Raw genomic sequence first — 19,224 nt, forward strand, 5'->3', positions numbered from 1 at the left:
TAGATTAATACTACCTGACTTGGCAAACTTGTTATATCATATGTATTATTTCTGGATGAAGTCACCATTATTACATAGGGGAATTAAAAATAGCCTACGACCTATTCTCAAATACAAACCAAAAATTTAATAAAAATCCTTTAAACCGTTGTGGAGGAGTTTGACAACAAACAATGTGACACGAGATTTTACATATTATATTATGAAGAGGAATGAAGTTTGTGATATTTGGGGTAATCTGCGGTACTACTAATGCGATGTTAAAAATTATTTTAGTATTGGACAGCCCATTTATCAATAAAGGGTTTTTGTTATATAACATCACGCTAAGATCAATAGCAAAGCTGTAATAAAATATTTTAATCTTATATATGACTAATGTATATATTTGAATGCCTAAAGAATACTATTATTCTTTAATCTAGTATCTGCACAATAGATTTCTTTACAGTAAAAAAATATTGATGCTCTGCAAGTTGGATGACATTAGAAAAAAAAATACATTTTACAGATTATACTGCTGGGAAAATTTGCATTTTGAAATCTTATTGTAACATAGACATTACCTATGAATTTGTTCACTCCATTTAACTCTTTAGGGGTTGATTTAACCGCTTGTTAACTTTCATAATTACAAATTACCAAAAGTGCTTATGTAAATTAAGTGCTTATGACCTCTGTGTATTGAAATAAAGATGATTTTATTTTCTATTCGGAATATTTAATCGACTATGTCGATCATCAATAATAGCACGGGTCACTAAGCATAACAATTGGTCAAAGTGATTAATACTAGCCATTTCCTGTGGCATTGCTCGTGCGAATCGGAGAGATTTTTTAAACATCTTTTCTTAGACAGTACATGAAAGTTGCAAACGATATTCAGAATTACTAAAAGTATCAACTTATAACATATACGCATTCGAATTTAGAATCTAGTGTTTCCATTGCTAGCAATGTACCATGTCAGGTCGTCATCCACGTGATCGCTTCGCCAAATCCATTGTTCTTAATTTCTGTCCGAATTCATGATGATTAACTGGCCTGACTACACCCTCATCCTATCATCATCCACTGATGCACTGCCAGCCTATAGCCACTGTCAGCGCATGCAGTTGTATAACTCCATATCGAATAGTGTATTTTTAGGCATAGAACAGTAAGCCTAAAAATTCAGGGCATTTAACTTTTAAAAAATATTCATGAATAAAAGAAAATAAGCTAGTACAGGCACTATAATTTGCGATTAGATAGTGATATTCTGCGCTTAGATTCATTTACCTTGGTGAGTAACTCTAGTGTCTGTTTCAGATTTAAATTTGTAATTACAACCACTCTCTTAATTATCTAGACTCTTGGTGCAATAAATAAACAAAGAATCCTCCAAAGTAATCCAAACTGCAAGTTGGAAACGGTCTGTTTGGTTTTCTTCAGGCTATTTTAATGTGCTGGCTGCACGGAAGTGTTGACCCGGTTCACAATTGACCCAATTCTATTTGTGTCTAGTAACTATTTAAAGGTCAAATTCAGTTTTTTTGTTACATTTAATATATACTATTGTCTACACCAAAATATATCTACTTTTCACATTTTTTAACGTCAAAAGTATTTAAGAGAATGTAAAAAAACCTATTCTAACTTTAACAAAAAATATAAAACAATTACGGAAGTAAAAGTACACATAAAAATAACGTGACACGTTAATCATTAGTCAAATTGGAAACCTCCTACGTTTGCAAGACGTTTGGAAAAAGTAAAATAAGATAAAAATATACACAAAATCCAATTGTAACCTTAGAAGCGTGAGTACTGTTCGTACTTCGCTAATTTTATTGTCAAGTTCACAAATACGTCATATACAAAGACAGTAACTACAAAAAAAGTTAATAATCATAAACTTACATACTAATATTATAAACATGAAAGTTAGTGGATGGATGTCTGTCACTCTTTTCACACAAAACTACTGAACGAATTTTTATGAAACTTTACAGTAGGAAATGTAGTTTTTACATCAAAATAACACATGGGCTATCATTTAAGAAGATATTATGTAAACTAGGCGAAATATAATGATAAATATGATGTAAGTGTGATGCGAAGTTACGCAGATCAGCTAATATATATTGCCTGATTGTCTACAATAAAATAAAATAACAGCAGCTACGAGTACCAATGTATTTAGACTTTGTAAAAGTCGTCCGCGTGAGCGTCTTTGCCTCGCCTGTTTCAGCTGAGAAACAGCTTAGATACTATATAAGCCACATTTAGTTGTAGCACACAGTATGTCGTGATATCTATAATGCTGTTCACACATATAGGTAATCGTTTATGCTTCCTATCTGGTGGATCATCAGCATGTTTGCTACTCAAATTACAAAATTATACTTCCAAATATATAACATTGAGGGAGAGACCGTTTGTAATATCAGTGTTATTGATTTTTTTTTTACATTAATAGATTGGAAATCAGCTTATGGTTCCGCACGCACCTCATACCATGGACATCACATTGTCACACATGTGGTACCCTTTGTTTTTTACGACGTCAACTGAGACCTGTGGTGCTTCTAATGTGTTGTCATTCCGGATGATTAAGGTGTCATGTTTTTGTACCCTATAATTTCACTGCCCTATCTCACCTTTCTGAAATACAGCTTGCGACCGTATTACCAGCAGCTTGCTTTGCAACTGAACTGTACAAAGTCAATCTCGAAATACTGCTTCTGTTGTAGCTTTTAATAAAATTGAATATAAATATTGATTACAATATTGACTATAATACTTGTTCTTAGTCCCGCTCTGTATTTATTGGAGAAATTTAACATGCGGCCGTTTTCGATACATCATAGTCAAAGCGTCAAGACTGACGAAGACGTATGGAAACCGGAAAATAAAGGGAAATGTCATGAGAGTGTCGTGTCCTAGTGCCTACTGCTCCGACATACACTAAAAGGTCGTTAGTTCGAATCTGAGCACCAAAAAAAATGTCTCTTTTTACATTTCCAGTGATGAAAACACCGATAACAAACCAAATTAATCCGAGAGACAGCGGTAGATTCCCTGACATGTTATGTTCAAATGTTCTAACATGCTGTACTGTTTCAATTGAAAAGAAGCGGTAAGAAACACAAGCGGTAATTTTTTAATCAGTCTTTAACGTATCATAACTCCATTCATTATGACAGCGGAATGTGTTTTTTTGTTTATTTATTTATCCATTGCTCTCTATAATGTTACATGTTCCATAGGTTATGTACAATATTTGGCATAGTAAGCAGAAGAGAGGACGACGAGTTTACTATTTATTTGGCTATCTGTTTGTTACTTTTACAACTCAACGGCTCTAATTGTTTACTGTAAACATTTGTTTTTATTTAAAAAAATTCTTTCAGTGTTATTGTCCGCTTCAATAAAAAGTTCAAAGGCCTTATTTGTAAAGTATATTATTATGAATGTTTTCAAAAGCCTTTTCAATCAGTTTATTTCATCATATGCGACATTTATACATTTATAATAATACGCGACATTTACTTTATTTATACATACAATTGAAATACCTTCTAGGAAATCGCGAAACAATTTCTTGGGATATTGTTTTAAATTAAATAAGGTGACAACAAAGCCGGTGTATTATACTTTAAAAACTAGCTGTTCCCGCGACTTCTCCGCTTGGAATTCAACTTTATTTTCTAAAATAAAAGTAGCCTAAGTTACTCCTTATTATATCAGCTACCTGCCAATAAAAGTCCCATCAAATCATCATTAACTCATGAATAAATGTTTGTACCGTACGAGGACTTGAATCCACGACCAAAGTAAGTCGGAAGTAAGGCGGTGTGCTTAAACTCCTAGACCATTGACGCCAATAGTAAAATAGTTGGATTATTATTATTAAATAAATGTTACGTTTTATACACCGCGGTGTCGAGTATACAAGGCCAAGACCTGTGGTCGCTGTTTAACATGTCGGTACAATCAAAAGGTATGTACGAAACTTGTGTTTAAAACCAAGTGATCAAAAAACCGGTCAGAGTGACCCTGAGCGCGTCTGAGATGTTATAATATCTGTCTGTGAGGCTGTTTTTTTCCTACATTTCCATATTTTGAATATGGTAAATATACAGTCGGCGGTCGACTTAGCACAAGATAGAAATGCCTGGAGAGTTTTGGTTGGAAGGAGCATTCCTGGTGGTCATGACCCTCAGTCTTGTGGAACTGACAAAGGAGAAGTATATATATATATATATTTATAGGGTATAAATGGTGATATCTACAACAAAAGTGTAGTCATGCTCGTGAACGAGTGCTGCTTGTAGTGCTTTATCTATTCGGAATACAGTTGCAGATTTAATTGTTTCTTTTTAATATATGTATTTTTGTGAATACTAATAATAATAATTTATTTACTTCTCAAAAATACTGCATGGATTTATAAGTATCAATAAAAATAACTTTTTATTGTAACATTACTATAACAAACAATTGCTGTAAGAAGCTGTTGTCTGTTATTGATATAAGCTGTATGTAATAAATATCATCTTATATAGAAAATATTTAGGCATTAGTGAATTATTATTGAAAAGACATTCAATTATTTTCTGCTCAAACTATATTTCGAACCGATGAACGTTAAATGGTACTTACCATAAATGTGTATAATAAACAGATCTACGGTAATAAATGTTCTTTGAATTGATTTGTTAGAGACAATATTAACAAACGGATTTTAGTATCTTAAATAGTGTATTGTTTGTAAAATTTTCACATTTACACAAGATCACAGAACAAGAGTCTGCCTGTCTTGGAGAAAGTAGTGCACGAAGTGTTCTTTTTTTAAATTTCCCGCCTAAATATTGCGCCATAGATTATATAAATTCACGCGACGGGCCACTCTCATAACTGTATACCCTGATATGTCTTTACTTTTGTAGTATTTACAAATCGATTATAAAAATTGTTTGAAAATTATATAAAATTGAAGCTGGTATTATAATGGGTGTTTAAAAATAAGCTTATTTGATTCAATATTAGTGGTTAATCTTTATATGATACATATCTTTAAAACTGATCACGGATTCCGAGTAATTCCAAAATTTACCATGTTCCTTTTCATTATCCTATCCGGTTTCTGTTTGTGAGTGGCATAATAGGCAATATTAGCCCCTTGTTAAAAAGAAAAAAAGACCTATCAGTATAAAATACGTAAAAGTAAAAATCAAACTATTTATATTGTGATAAAGTTCGATCAACTGGGATTGTTTTGATTAAATTTTTAAGTACTTAGAATTTGTAATAGGCAAAAGAACAACCACATTTTTCTCAGGAGTCCCCCTAAAAATGTAGATAAAAAAAATAATTTGCGGCGAATCGTGAGATGGTATTATCTATAAAGTGCTCGCCGTCTAAAAATTAATGTTCTGTGCAAATGGTGGTCGGCTTACGGTGGGATTTAATCAATGGTTACATAAAATGCTTAGTTAAACATGACAGTGACCGAAGACCTTATTCCAGGAGCCATAAAGTTGAAATTAAATGAATTGGTTATGTGGTTTGCAAAACTTTGAAACTGTTAACCGTAAAGGCGGTGATAACTTGGAATAGTGTAATATCTTATCTAAATACTAACTTAATAGCTTTATCCACATCTGTGTATTTTAGATAAGTAAGTACTTAAATATATATATAAAGTAAACTTTACCTCCTAGGCATTTAGAATACATTCGTTTATTGTATATGTAGATGAATAACTGTTTTACTATCCTATAATTGACAAAATTAATATAATATAATCAACATAATTATAAAAATCGTTAGATAAAAATATGTTTAGGACAGACTAAACATATTTATATAAACTTCATATTAATATGATCATGTAAACGCGCTGTTTGTATGAAGATTTAAAAATATATTTATCCTCTTTGCTCTTTTAGAGAAGAGAACTTCTTTCTTTCCTTATTTACAAGTGTTGCTTGTACTAAACCTGTATAAAAGAATGTACCTGATATTTCTTTAAAAAAAAAGTGAAGGCTCTTCGTTCTGGGTATTATAAATTTTGATATCATAACCGTACGAATATTTCTAAATAAAAGCAAAATAGCTAAAATCAAAATTCCCGTGAAAATGATTTTATGTTACAAAATACCCGAAATGAATACATAAACAATAATGTAATATTACGTATTTGAATCGTAACCCAAGGTTATTCTGCGAGTGAAAGTGCCAGGTTCAAACTTTCACCTGGCTGGCCGCTCGAACGTTCCGTGTTTATTTAAGCGAGGAATCGTCTCTCCCTTTCTAATTTACAATGCCAAAACGAGACCGCATTTTCGAAGAACTTATACAACATATAATAGCATCAACGCAATTACTTATGCACCAAAATTAGAAAATTAAGTTATGCTTACTAGTTATCGTTGTTGACATCAAGATTTCGAAAACTATTGTAATATCCTCACTGTTAAGCATTTGAAATTGGTCTGTGGATGTTTAACTAGTACCTACTGCGTTGCAATAAAGTTCGTTTTTAATACATTCATCATAATATAGTCATTATTAGGCAAATTATAATTAAAAAAACACTGCAATATATATATTTCCATGGGATAATGTTCATCGATTCGATGATATCTGGGCCGTACATGGAACGTGTCAAGACCGAGCATCCGTGTACCGTAAGGGGGTTCCATTCACTCGTCAAGGACAATACGAAGTGACACGGCCTGATATATTTGGATTATACTGAATACTGATTTTGTTCTTGTCAATGATCAGTCAATAGGGTATTGGTCCGACGGGTTTTTTAGCACATTGTCTTGCTTTCGATGGTCGCGAGTTTGATTCTAGCTCAACACAAAAATGGGGATGGCAGTGAAAATACAAGGTATGAAGGCATAACATATTAGTCCTCCAGATCGGCAACACATTAGGAGTACAAGGGGCGTCACATGATGATGTAAAGCTGTAGTGCTGTTCGAGTATGTATAGGTGACATTTGCTGATGGGCCGTCAACTAGTTTACCATACCTACCACTTACATAAAAAAAGCCATTTCATAATCTCTACCTTTTTTCTACTATCTTTTCCTTTACCTAGTATAAAATAAGGCGCGAACTGCTCGCTTATATCTTTTAAATTACGCAACGAATTTAAATTTAGTTTGCAGCAATAGATAGAGTGATTCAAGAGGATGGTTTCTTCTTGTGATAAGGCAGCCATCCGAATGAGCGATAGATTAAAAAAGTAATAACTATGACTATTCAAAAGTGCTTAAATTAAGTTTATTTGATTAAAGGATTTTCTATTCAATTCTATTTCAAGGTCTATATGTATAACCAGCTTTTGTCCGCGGCTTTGCTTGAGTTAATTTATCTTAGGGGTGGTATTTATCAAAATCCTTTCTTACCGGATGCCTACGTCATAACATCTACCTGCATGCCAAATTTCAGCCGGATCCGTCCAGTGGTTTGGGCTGTGCGTTGATAGATCACTACGTCAGTTACCTTTGAGTTATATATTATATATAGATACTTGCGCGTTATAGTATAGAACAAGCCGATAAATATAAGGATTTGCAGTGCATGCATGCGAAGCTGGGATGAAGTGCTAGTTAATAGAAAATGTGCTATAGCCTAACAAGCCTATCAGTTAACAATTTTTCATCTGCTAACAGTTCAATTTGTATTCCGAATAATAAAGGTTGTTAATACTGACTTTATACCTCATTTTATAACGACGTTATGGGAATCAACGTTTTTATGTGAAACCGTTTCATAAAAACTTTATTGGATTCATCAAGTTTATATTATATCCAAAAACCTATATTATAGCGACATGATAATGTTCTAACAAGTAATTGTACAATCCCCAGACAGAAATTATTGTAAATTAGAGTTTTAGTATCATTTTGGGAAATTGGAGTATTACATAGGTCTTTCTTTGGAATATACACATAGGTTGCTACTTTACCTACACTTGCTCGGTCTGATCCCAGATAGGGGTAGTTATGCATTGTCCACTATCGATATCGTGGTGAACGCAACATAATATAACTCTATATTTAGCTTGTTATGTTTGAATTATGTGTTATTAATATTAATTTAACATCGGTGTTTCCATCACCGGAAAGTCAATCTATACAAATAAATAAAATTGGAATATCTATCAGTATATCTATAATTTCAAATTTACAGTTTTGCAATTAATGCAAGTGATACACAATACTTATATCAAATAATTTATTTTAAATTTTTTATCTATCTATATGTGCTTGCATATCTCTGAAACGGATGAACCGATTTTCACAGAAAGTTGACTCGTAGCTAGTGTTATAAGGTTTAACTTAGGCTACAACCACTTTAAAATTTTGATTTATTTTAAATTTATGCGGATTAAGTAGGGGTAACAGCTAGTTAGAAATATATACAATAGTACACAAATATTTTTGCTGTCAGCAAGATTCTTACTCATGACCATAAGTCGGGTATTAAATCACTAGACTACAGCGCTCTATAAAAGACATAAGACTCAACAATGTGGCGCATCAAGCCGAGATTTTTACGATATTGTTTGAAGTATTACTAAAATTCCGCCGAACACTGGATAAAAGCGGTTTATTGTGAAACATACATGAATGGAATTACTACGTCAGTTGCAGAATTCCAATGATTTTCAAAGAATTATGCGGTTTTGGCTCTATTGTAACTTTGTGTATGGATATTAAATTCTTCTGTGATACTAGAATTTGAAACTATCATACGTCCTGTCGTTAAATCGCCACCATAGTGCTACATAATAATAATATACATATAATATTTCAGGACACTTCACACAACGCAATCTAAAAGAAGAAAACAGCCAGACTGATACTCACAATCATAGTCATGAATATAAATGTTGGTGCCATGCGAGGAATCGAACCCACGACCATCGGAAGTAGGTAAAGCGGTGTGCTAGTCCGCTAGACCACCGACGCTGTCAACACGATCGTTAAATGTTTGGAACTGGTTACTTAATGGATTTATTTTGTTTTGTTTAATTCTGCCAATGTTTAAAGAGTTTAAACTGACAATGTTAATTGAAGCGTTACAACCATCTCTGAATAAAATAAAATAAAAATCCTTCATTGCTATGTTTTACATATGGTTATTATAATATTATATAAAATATAACTAATCGATAAACGGTACAGCTTGTCTTCCGACATAGGCATCAGCTAAAGATTTATATTCTGTCCTGCACTTTGCTTTACCAGTCCATACTGAACTATTATATCTGGCTACATATTTTCCTAAAATCATCTCCGCATCTTATATTCTCTCTACCTCTACTTCTTCTGCCGTCTCGTGGATACCATTCCATTATTCTTGTCCATTTCTCTTATAATTCTCTTCTAATGTGGCTCTTCTCTTATAATGTGACCTATCCACGTCCACTTCAGCTGTTTATAAATTTTATACGCATTCTTCAAATCTATTTGATGTGAATTTTGCAACCATTTATATTGGTGACCAAATTCCGACCATTACTGATACACTCATTTTGCGATTGCGGCATCATTAGGTATTAAATATAGTTCGGATATAGCTTGGAAGCCTTAGAAGATGACTATTCGGCAAGCTGACTGCGACTGTCGCAGTTGATCCAAATGAACCAAAAATAACACCTAACCCGATACAAGATGTTTCAAACAAGGTTAAGAACAACATAAACTTAAATATTTGAACAGCATGACTAAATTTTTAATAAATTTATTATCTAATTTCACGTTTATATGAAGTTCTTTCAAGTGTTTTATGTTCCCATTAATGGTTGTATTCTATTATCTTTATTGCCCACACAAGTGTTTTTTAATTACCGTTTCATTATCAATTATGTGTCTACATTATATTTAATATTGAACGTTAAATTTTAGTTTGAAGTACATCAATCTAGAATGTTTAAATCTAAAATATTTCATTTAATAATTAATAATTTCAATAAGCGTTACCCAGTTTTGATGCAAAATAAGTGTATCAAATAAATCAAGTATACACTTGAAATTAGAAATTAGAATAATCCTAGTAGTTACTATGAGAGATAATTAAATAATGTTGGGATATTGTGTTTAATTGCGTAATGGGTATAATTCAATAAATAGAGATAGTCCTATTATTATTATTATATTAATTTTAGTATCACCTTTTTAATACATATTATTTTACGTACAATGTAATAGGCACTTATGTATTTTAGATTATATACCTGTTATGTAACCTTTTATTAGAATAGTATATATAATCCATTCGATAGTATAGTATATACTATTGAATGGATTCAGTAATGTTTTTTGCGAAGTTATAATATGGAATGTTTTTATAGATTTTTAAGAAGAGATTTTTATTAACCTATTATTATACATATTTATCATACACACGGTTATGTTATCTCATAATATATGTCACGCTACTCAAACACGCTAATTCAAGCATTAATACTAGCGTATATATCGAATAATTTCTACATAATTGTGACCAGAAGGAGGCGGTTTAGAAAAAAATAAATATAAGTGCATCGTGGTTGAAAACCCAATTTAAAACTCAAAATATTGGGAAATCGAGTATTAAAGATAAATTGAATTTTTTATGGAAATTTATATTTCTGACTAATTTTCAATCCGACATACGGCATCAAAAATGAAGTTAGAATCTATCCTTCTTTTTAAAGTCAAACAACAAATACGACAGTTACTCGGTCTTAATAAAATTAAGTATTTTACAGGCCAATTGTATCAAAAAAGATTTCTTAGGTCGGCTAATAAACATAAAAGTTACCTCGTCTGGATAAAATTTAATATTGTGCACAATTTAGATTTCGCTCTAGCCGCCTCTCACCCCACTGGAAACGACTAAGTCATTAATAATTTTACAAGATTATAGGTCAAGTCAAATAGAAGTGCTTAATTGTTGTGAAAGTAGCGATCCAAAGTTTACGAAATATACCGTTTACGTCCTAACATTATGATAAAACTTGCAAGTTATAATTGTTTGGTAAATATTATTAACAGCAAATTTCAGTTTATTATAAAGCCCTTTAGCTGTTTTGTTAGAGCACCTTTAAATGTCTGTAGGAAACATTATAGGCTGTTAACAGTCCATTTGACTCGAGAGCAATCAATACACAATTATTTTAAAAAACAAGAATATTTCGATAGTAGATATAGGCAAGACAGAGGTGCGATACAGATGACAAACATATATTAATTACTTAGAAAAGTTGATAAATGTAGGATTATCAACTCCAGCTATATTATATTCCATATACCTGAACTAGAAAATAATATTATTGAAAAAAAAAAGCAGTGCCCATTTGTTTCCATAATACTTTCATCTGCTTAATCGACTGATATCTCATACCGTTTCCAAAATATTAAAACCATAATAATAAAAGTGTATTACCTAAATCATTCTAACAGTAATAAACGGCGTCCATTTTGTTTAACCATTTAACCTAATAAAATAGCAATGGAATTACATTTACCCTCTCAGCTTTCAATTTCAGATCGCCATTGCAACACTGTACGAGTAACAAGATAGTGTAGAGTTGTTTCAACTCGATGCTTTCAGAACTTGGATTATCAAATTTACTCTCAATGAGAGACTATAAAAATACCCTACGGTAAATTTAACATGTTCCATTTTCGTAATTGTGACATAGTTTATGTCTTATTTACGTTGTGATTAAGGTTCATTTTCAACGTAAATTAATTAGGAGACCATAAGTTGTATTAAATGCGAAAGTGATTAAATTTGTTACACTTTCACTCCTTAATGACCAATTATCATGAAAGTTGATATAAATATAGCATTATAAATTAAAAAGGATAATTATATCCTTCTTAATTTATAATGCTATATTAAGTCTATGCCATTTTTATCCTTGACAAGCATGGTCACGAGGGCATAGTTGCGAGCAGACGCTAGTGGTAATTAAAACACATTTTCCTCATTATGTTTACTTTAATTAGTTCAATATAATATTAGTCTATATAGTATATATAACCATCAATGAGAGCATTGTTTTCTTAATAGATATTGATTAGTTTTCTAATAGTGTTAATGTTGCTTAAATATAAAATCGTATTTGATGGTTGAGACCATAGTGGAGGCGAAATAGTTTGGCTAGCCAACAGGACAATTAAAAAAATTCAAATTTAGTGATTTATATAATAATTGGGGAATAGATTAGGTCTGTTTTATTTGATCGGTGAAAAACAGGTTGTGAACTAAAGAAAATAAAAACATATTAATTTCATCCCAGTCAATGTTTCTCTATGACCGATAAAGAAAACCAACTTCGCTAGATTGTAAGAATAATATACTTATACTGTTCAGAATCGACTATAGTTAGGAAGGGAAACCAAAAGGAACAATAGAAGCAAGTGTGAATTTGGAATTTAGTGTTCTTTAGAAAAACATAGACTAACTGGTCTGTATAACCCAACCTCTTCAAGTGCTATGAGTACTTAGTACTTCTCAGTCTGCAATGTAGGTTCTCCCATACCAATAATAATAACAAACTGTATGTATATAGTCAATTAGGTGTAAAATATGATGAGTACAGTCAATATAGACAGTAAAATACGTATATACACTTCCATCATGCACATTGTAACATGCGATAAAATATCTTTACAATATTGAACCCTTGAACCTATAAAATGTCATTCATATAACTTTATAATGATCTGATGTATTAAATTGAATAATTTATGACCTCAAATACGATGTAAACAAAAATATCGGTTATGACGAACAAAGTATGTCACACAATTGCATAGCAAATGGAATACAAATTGATGTGTCAAGACTGTTCCTTATGTTGAGTGGCAGCCTTTATCATTGATAAAATTTCAAATACGATTTTATATATTTCGGAATAAACTTTAGAAAACTCTTCAAAGAGCATATTAAATAAATATTTATTTGTTGTTTGATTGTTTATAACCATATATCTCTCTGTGAACTACTACATATAGTAATATGTATATATTTTTCAAATGTATTTCTTGTATTATATATTTTGAATCCATGTATGTTTAGTTAAAATTCAATGATACAAAAATAAAAAATATAAATAAATATCCATTAAATTTGATATAAAGTTGTGTATTTCCAAGATTATCTTATAGGTAAGACTAAGTGGATTCTCTAATAAAAACTCATCGAGTTCCTATCCATTTTCATTAAATAAAATGTATACGGCAACATCTCATTTGATGTGATCCAATGAAACATAACGCAATATTGGTAAGTTAATATTTTGAAGAGATCCGACCGTCACAAAATGTACTAAGTATTATTTCTATGAATTTACCTTCTAGTGAAGTAGACCTCATGTAAATTAAATTTAACCTACAAAATTACATTATTACGATGCCGTGATAGTATAGAGTTATAAGGCCGTTTTAACCATTGTCTACGGAGCCCTGCAAACAATTTATCGGGAGTGAATTTTGTGTCTAGTGACAAATTGAAAACGCTTACATTTCAACGCAACAAAATTGTCCTAGATTGTCCGGCGTTTGTGGACACAAGCGGATATGAAAATTTACGTCAAGCATTATTGACACGGATGTTAGTAAACGTTTCCTTCTGCCTTAGACCTTGACATGTTACTAAACAAATTTGTGAAATGTCACCTCTATGCTGTAATCTGGATTTTCCTTCAAATATAATCAAATCGGTGTACACATTTGTTTATATTTAGAACTTCTACAATTGTATACATACATATACGAGTATTACAAGATATCATATGTTCTAAATGTATGGTATTATTACCTTAGTTATATACTATGTAATATTATGTTATCTGTGGTAATTCGTAGAAACTTGGTCATAGAAACATAATTAAATCTCTAAAAAAATATTAATTAAAAATTATATTACTTTTTATTTATCAAATATTAATTTTTAATTATTTTAATAAATATTTATATGTATATTTAATAAAACGTATAGATTATTTTCCCGCAAAAACTAGTAGTTATAGGACATGAAAATCTGATTTAACTCAATTAGTAATAAAACAAGGTAAAGTTAATGTAGCTATTTTCTTTGCTAGCGAACTCTATTTATTAAAAAATGTGTTATTTTTAATTCTATTTTCGCACATCATGTCACGTCTCTATGTATGTAGGTAAGTCCTCAATACAAAGTACCGTCCGTGAGTACTAGACGCAGTTTCCGTCTGAACGAGGTGGCATCGTGTCCACAAGAAAGTTCACATCACATAACTTCAACACGAACCAACAAATATACACGACCTTATCAGTTCCATACATAATAGTGGTGTGCGAGAGGGATAAACGATGGCAGCTGCATGTGAGTCTATGTGACCTTGATATATGGTATGAGAGCCACGCCGGTGCGACACGTATGTGTTGGATGCTACCAAGCTAGCAGAAATGCATTGGAAGTTCGATGAAAACGATGAAAATTATATACGACCTTTTTCGCAAGGGTTTAAGTTCGAATATTGTTTGATGTGTGATGGAAAAATCAGGAAATATACAGTACAGTGTGTGTTCAAGGTGTTCCATACGTAGTGTTGTGCATTTAGTTTACTTGTAGTACCACTTATGAGGAACAAGTTTGTGTGAGTAGACACTCCACTTACATGTATATTCAGATGAGTAACAGAGAAGATTTAATATCTAAAACTATATACAAAATTGAAGTAGAAATGGCTTCTTATTTGTCCGCATATAATCATAAAGACAAATAGTAGCTCGCTATTGACATAATTTAAAAAAAGTTTTTAATTACCTGAGATGAAGCTATCGTAGAATTGGGAAAACATAAATTGTATAACTCAATTATACTCTTTGACTTTCATATTGCCTAAATTAACTTATTCAGCTACTATAGGTGTATTATATTATATTAAATATATTTGTATACTATTCATTCGAATTTAAAAATATAAATATAAATTAAACGTTTAAGAAGGGAGAGGAGTTAAATAAATCCATATTAGATACTAATAATAGATAAGTATTATAAAAAAATATATTTGAATTGATTTGTAGCATAAAATAGTTGTACACTAGTTAATTCTAGATGAATTGAGATAAAATTTATCCAACATATTAAATTAGAATTTAATCTATCTGTGTACCAAATTACATTCAAATCTACTCGACCATTTAAATGTAATTAAGGATCAACATCTACATAAAAGAAGACATTTTACATTTAATTTGTATTAGGTGTCGTAGACTTCTGAACTAAAAAACAAGTTTTCTAATAAATATATTTATAAATATCTAAATAGATATTGTCTTACAAGACAAATTGTTAAGGAATTGCGTAATATTATTTAACAAATTGGCAATTTAATAGTGAATTACACACTTATTAAATATTTTTCTTCTTGTCATGTAAATTTCTGTATTATATCTCTCAAATTATATTCTAACTTCAAATTTGTAGTAGAAAAAGTGTAGTACTACTATATTAAATGATAATTTTTGTAGAATGTTATAGTATTTTTGTTAGTCAGCCATATTAGGGCTATTAATATAACGTCAGACTTATTCTTTTTTTATTATTTGGCACCTATATTTTAATAGAAGTCGTGGAATTAAACTGGAAACATATATTTCGTATGGATAGAAACGAGTAACGATATATGAATTTTTACGCGTATACATATAGCACGCTTAATAATAAATTGAGGTTTAAATAATGCTCGACTACTAAAAGAAAAGGTGATAATAATATTTAATAGTGGAAACCTCATCAAAATAAATTAACTATTCTTTATAGAATACCTACTCGATTAGATAAATATTGACCAGCGCTACAACCTTCTCCAGTGATCAAAATGGAGAAGGTCGTAGCGCTGGTTAGGTTTCCACACGGAATATTTGTAGTCTCAAACAAGTTAGTTGTAGCAGAATTAAATAAAATGTATATGTACCTATACTGGCAAACACAGCCACGCATTACTGTGGCTAATGTTCTTGAATAAAATAATAATGCGACTATAAATTAAGATGTAAGCTATCCTATCTTAATTAAATTGCGCACAATGTCCAAATCAAAATTGCAATCGGTTCAGTAGTTTAAGAGTCCATCGCAAACAAACAACATGACACATAATTTTTATACATAAAGATATCTTTACATAGTAAGTAAAAAGTCGCAGCAGCTGTCTGTTTGCTCTCTATCTTTTATACTATGCAACGGATCTAAATTCAGTTGTCAGCAATAGATAGAGTGATTCAAGAGGAAGGTTTAAATGTATAATATATGTGTGTTACAGTATAGAACAGGCCGAGAAATTCAAAGATTTCTAATGCATCGTGCGAAGGCGGGACCATTTGATCGTATAAATATAAGACAGACCTTTAGACAAGAAATTTCGTCTGGGTTTGTATTAGAGTATAGACACAGTATTAATTACATGACCGTGCAGTTTATAAGTGAAAATATTACAATGAATTTTAATTTACCATTTCATTTCTTTGCTAAAATTCATTATCATAAGAAAATTAATTCCTGAGATTGGAAATAGGGCTTTCAACCTCTGAAATTACTTACGTCTATCTTAAATACGTGTATTCAAGGGAATATTGGTAGCGCCATATTTTATATGCATTTGAGTTATTGTTCTCGATGGTATAGTAATCAATTATTTTAATTTGATTGTCATCATCACATTTAGTGTCCAAAAACACAGAAAAACAAACTATTCGGCTTCCCATACACTGAACTACGAGTTTGTAACATATTTTTATTATATTTCTGTCTATCAATGAGCATCGTGACTTAGTTATTTCTTACTATCCTTACACATATTATATCGTGCTAAGAATAGAACCCGCGGTTATCAGATGTAAGCCTAAGGATGTACTGCACCGCTAGACCATCTAGGCGAAACCATATCAATATCTTCATAAACATAATTTCCCATGATGAACGTTTTCATTGACTACCGTAGCAGATCATGTTATAGCTTTACCTCTAAAATGAAATATTTATTTTAATTAACATTTTTAGTAGTTCAGTGCTTCAGCCGTGTCTTTGAATACTAATACTTAGTTCATCGAAAAACCACAACTATGCGGAAAAAAATCAAGTGAAAATATTTAGAGCTACCAGAAAACTCATAACTCTGGCGTGTGCTGTAAAATACTTACACCTATTTACAGTATGTACTACATCAGCTTTTACTAAGTATGTTTACGTAGTATAGTAAGTATGTACTATAAGTACCAGTATACTTGTTTAAAATTATTTGCACAGTTACAAAACTTGTCTATAGCGCATCTGTCAGTGTGCACACAATTCAACGACAAAAGTTATTTGGTAGACGTTTATTTAGTAAATAGAACGTTTTCTCGCAGCAGCTTGCATAAAATTAATTTAATTGTTTTTAGAAGCTCACAACGAAATTCATTTTCATATTCCGAATTCAAATTTGAAATTCAATTCTAATTTATATATATATTATTATTATTATAAATTTGAATTTGGAATATAAAACTGAATTTGGCGGTCATTATTTATATGTATAATTAGAAAAACACATTGGACGTTACCATGTTTTATTTATTATAAAAAGTGTTTATATTTTCATAATTTTAATTTAAATGACATGTTGTCGAGGTATTCAATTACATTATTGTGATCGATGAGACATACATCTATCGTTGTTGAACTCATAAAATAAAGTCCACTTTTTTCAAACGAAAGCCGATAGAAATCCTACTCTCCAAGTTTTTTAATTTGAGAAACTTGGTAATGATTAAAAGCGTTTATGGAGAGCAGTTGGTCTACTAATTCTACTATGAAGATTTATCTGTCCGGTTTATGTGAAGCACGTTTATGAAGTGAAGTTATTAAAATACTAGTTAGTAGTTAGCCGTTTTTAAATTGAAAAAACCTTGATGTTTTTTTTATTAATATTTATAATGGCAACTAATAGACATAGACTGCTATTTACTAGTTTTAAACTAAGCAGAAAGAGAAGGTTATCCTTTTTATCAAATGCGGCGTGCGGTGCATTTTTTCAATAACGTTAAATTCATTCTTCCTTCCTCTATTACATTCCTGAAATTGAAAAATAATGTGTAATATTTTCATGAGTAGCAAGTATGGAAATGTTATCTTTGCTACATGAGTTGCTTCTGTGCCTTTTTTAAATAGATTTATCGGATAATAATTTTCTGGATAAAACATGAAACATGAATATAACAGATATATGTTATTCATGTTTTAACTATGTTTAAGTCATAACTCTAGAAAATACTCTAGAACTCTTGTGATTCTACATAAGAAGAATAAACAAGAAACTTATGTGTTGGTATGTTAAACAATCCTTGTAAGTTCACATTTTACAAGTCGAAACGTGTGAATACAAACTACCAACCAGCACTAATTTATTTAGGCTCAAATATAAAAACACAATAAGATTAAATCAGTCGTAGTAATAAGAGCAGACCAGTCCCTACAAGTACCTACCTACTGTGGAATTCTTCATAACTTTTTATACCAATTCCCGTTATTGACGCGATTGATTCGATTGATTTCTATACAGAAAACCAGATAGCAATAGATTATTACGGCGTCAAAGTTCTGATCTAGTCCTACAGGTTCCTACATAGAACATCCAAGATTAGAATTGTTCAGATTTTATTCTAGTTGCTAGCTGGACGATATTTTATTAAGAGCATTAAAGCTTTATTAAACAATTATTTTAAACAAATTTTATCTCTAAATTTATTGTCAAGCTAAACAAGAATTAATTTTATAGATTATGAATTATCAGAAATTTCAGAATTCTTCTAAACTTATACATTATTTTTACATAAGTAGGTATATAATCGAAAACAAATTAGTCATAAACATGTCAACAAAATGATAATTATGGACATTGTGACGATATGTAAATCGATAAGGTTTATTAATTGTTCTATATTGTTATCTAGATCTATTTTAATATTCACACATGTACGTAGCACAAGGCCACCCCATATGACTTCACGCTTCATTTGTTTGTATTCCTCTTGCGATATCCTGTAAGCCTAGTACAATAGGAGCAGCGTGTGTAGATAGACTAAGAAAACCTCATACACGTACAGCAACATCGAGACAAGTCGACTTGCTAACCCTATTCAATACACCTACGCTAGACGTAAACCCGTTTGTCATCTCCCTCCTTTCCACATGTTAG

At 31.0% G+C, this 19,224-nt stretch overlaps 1 protein-coding gene across 1 annotated transcript in view; it reads right to left on the minus strand.

The window, feature by feature from the left end:
- LOC131844779 (tyrosine kinase receptor Cad96Ca) overlaps positions 1-19,224 on the minus strand; it is a 37,831-nt gene that overhangs the window by 15,622 nt on the left and 2,985 nt on the right. The window lies entirely within an intron of this gene.

Source organism: Achroia grisella, unplaced genomic scaffold (assembly GCF_030625045.1).
Source record: "Achroia grisella isolate CSIRO2021 unplaced genomic scaffold, CSIRO_AGI_Agris_v1 utg413, whole genome shotgun sequence".
NCBI classification, from domain to species: Eukaryota; Metazoa; Arthropoda; class Insecta; order Lepidoptera; family Pyralidae; genus Achroia; species Achroia grisella.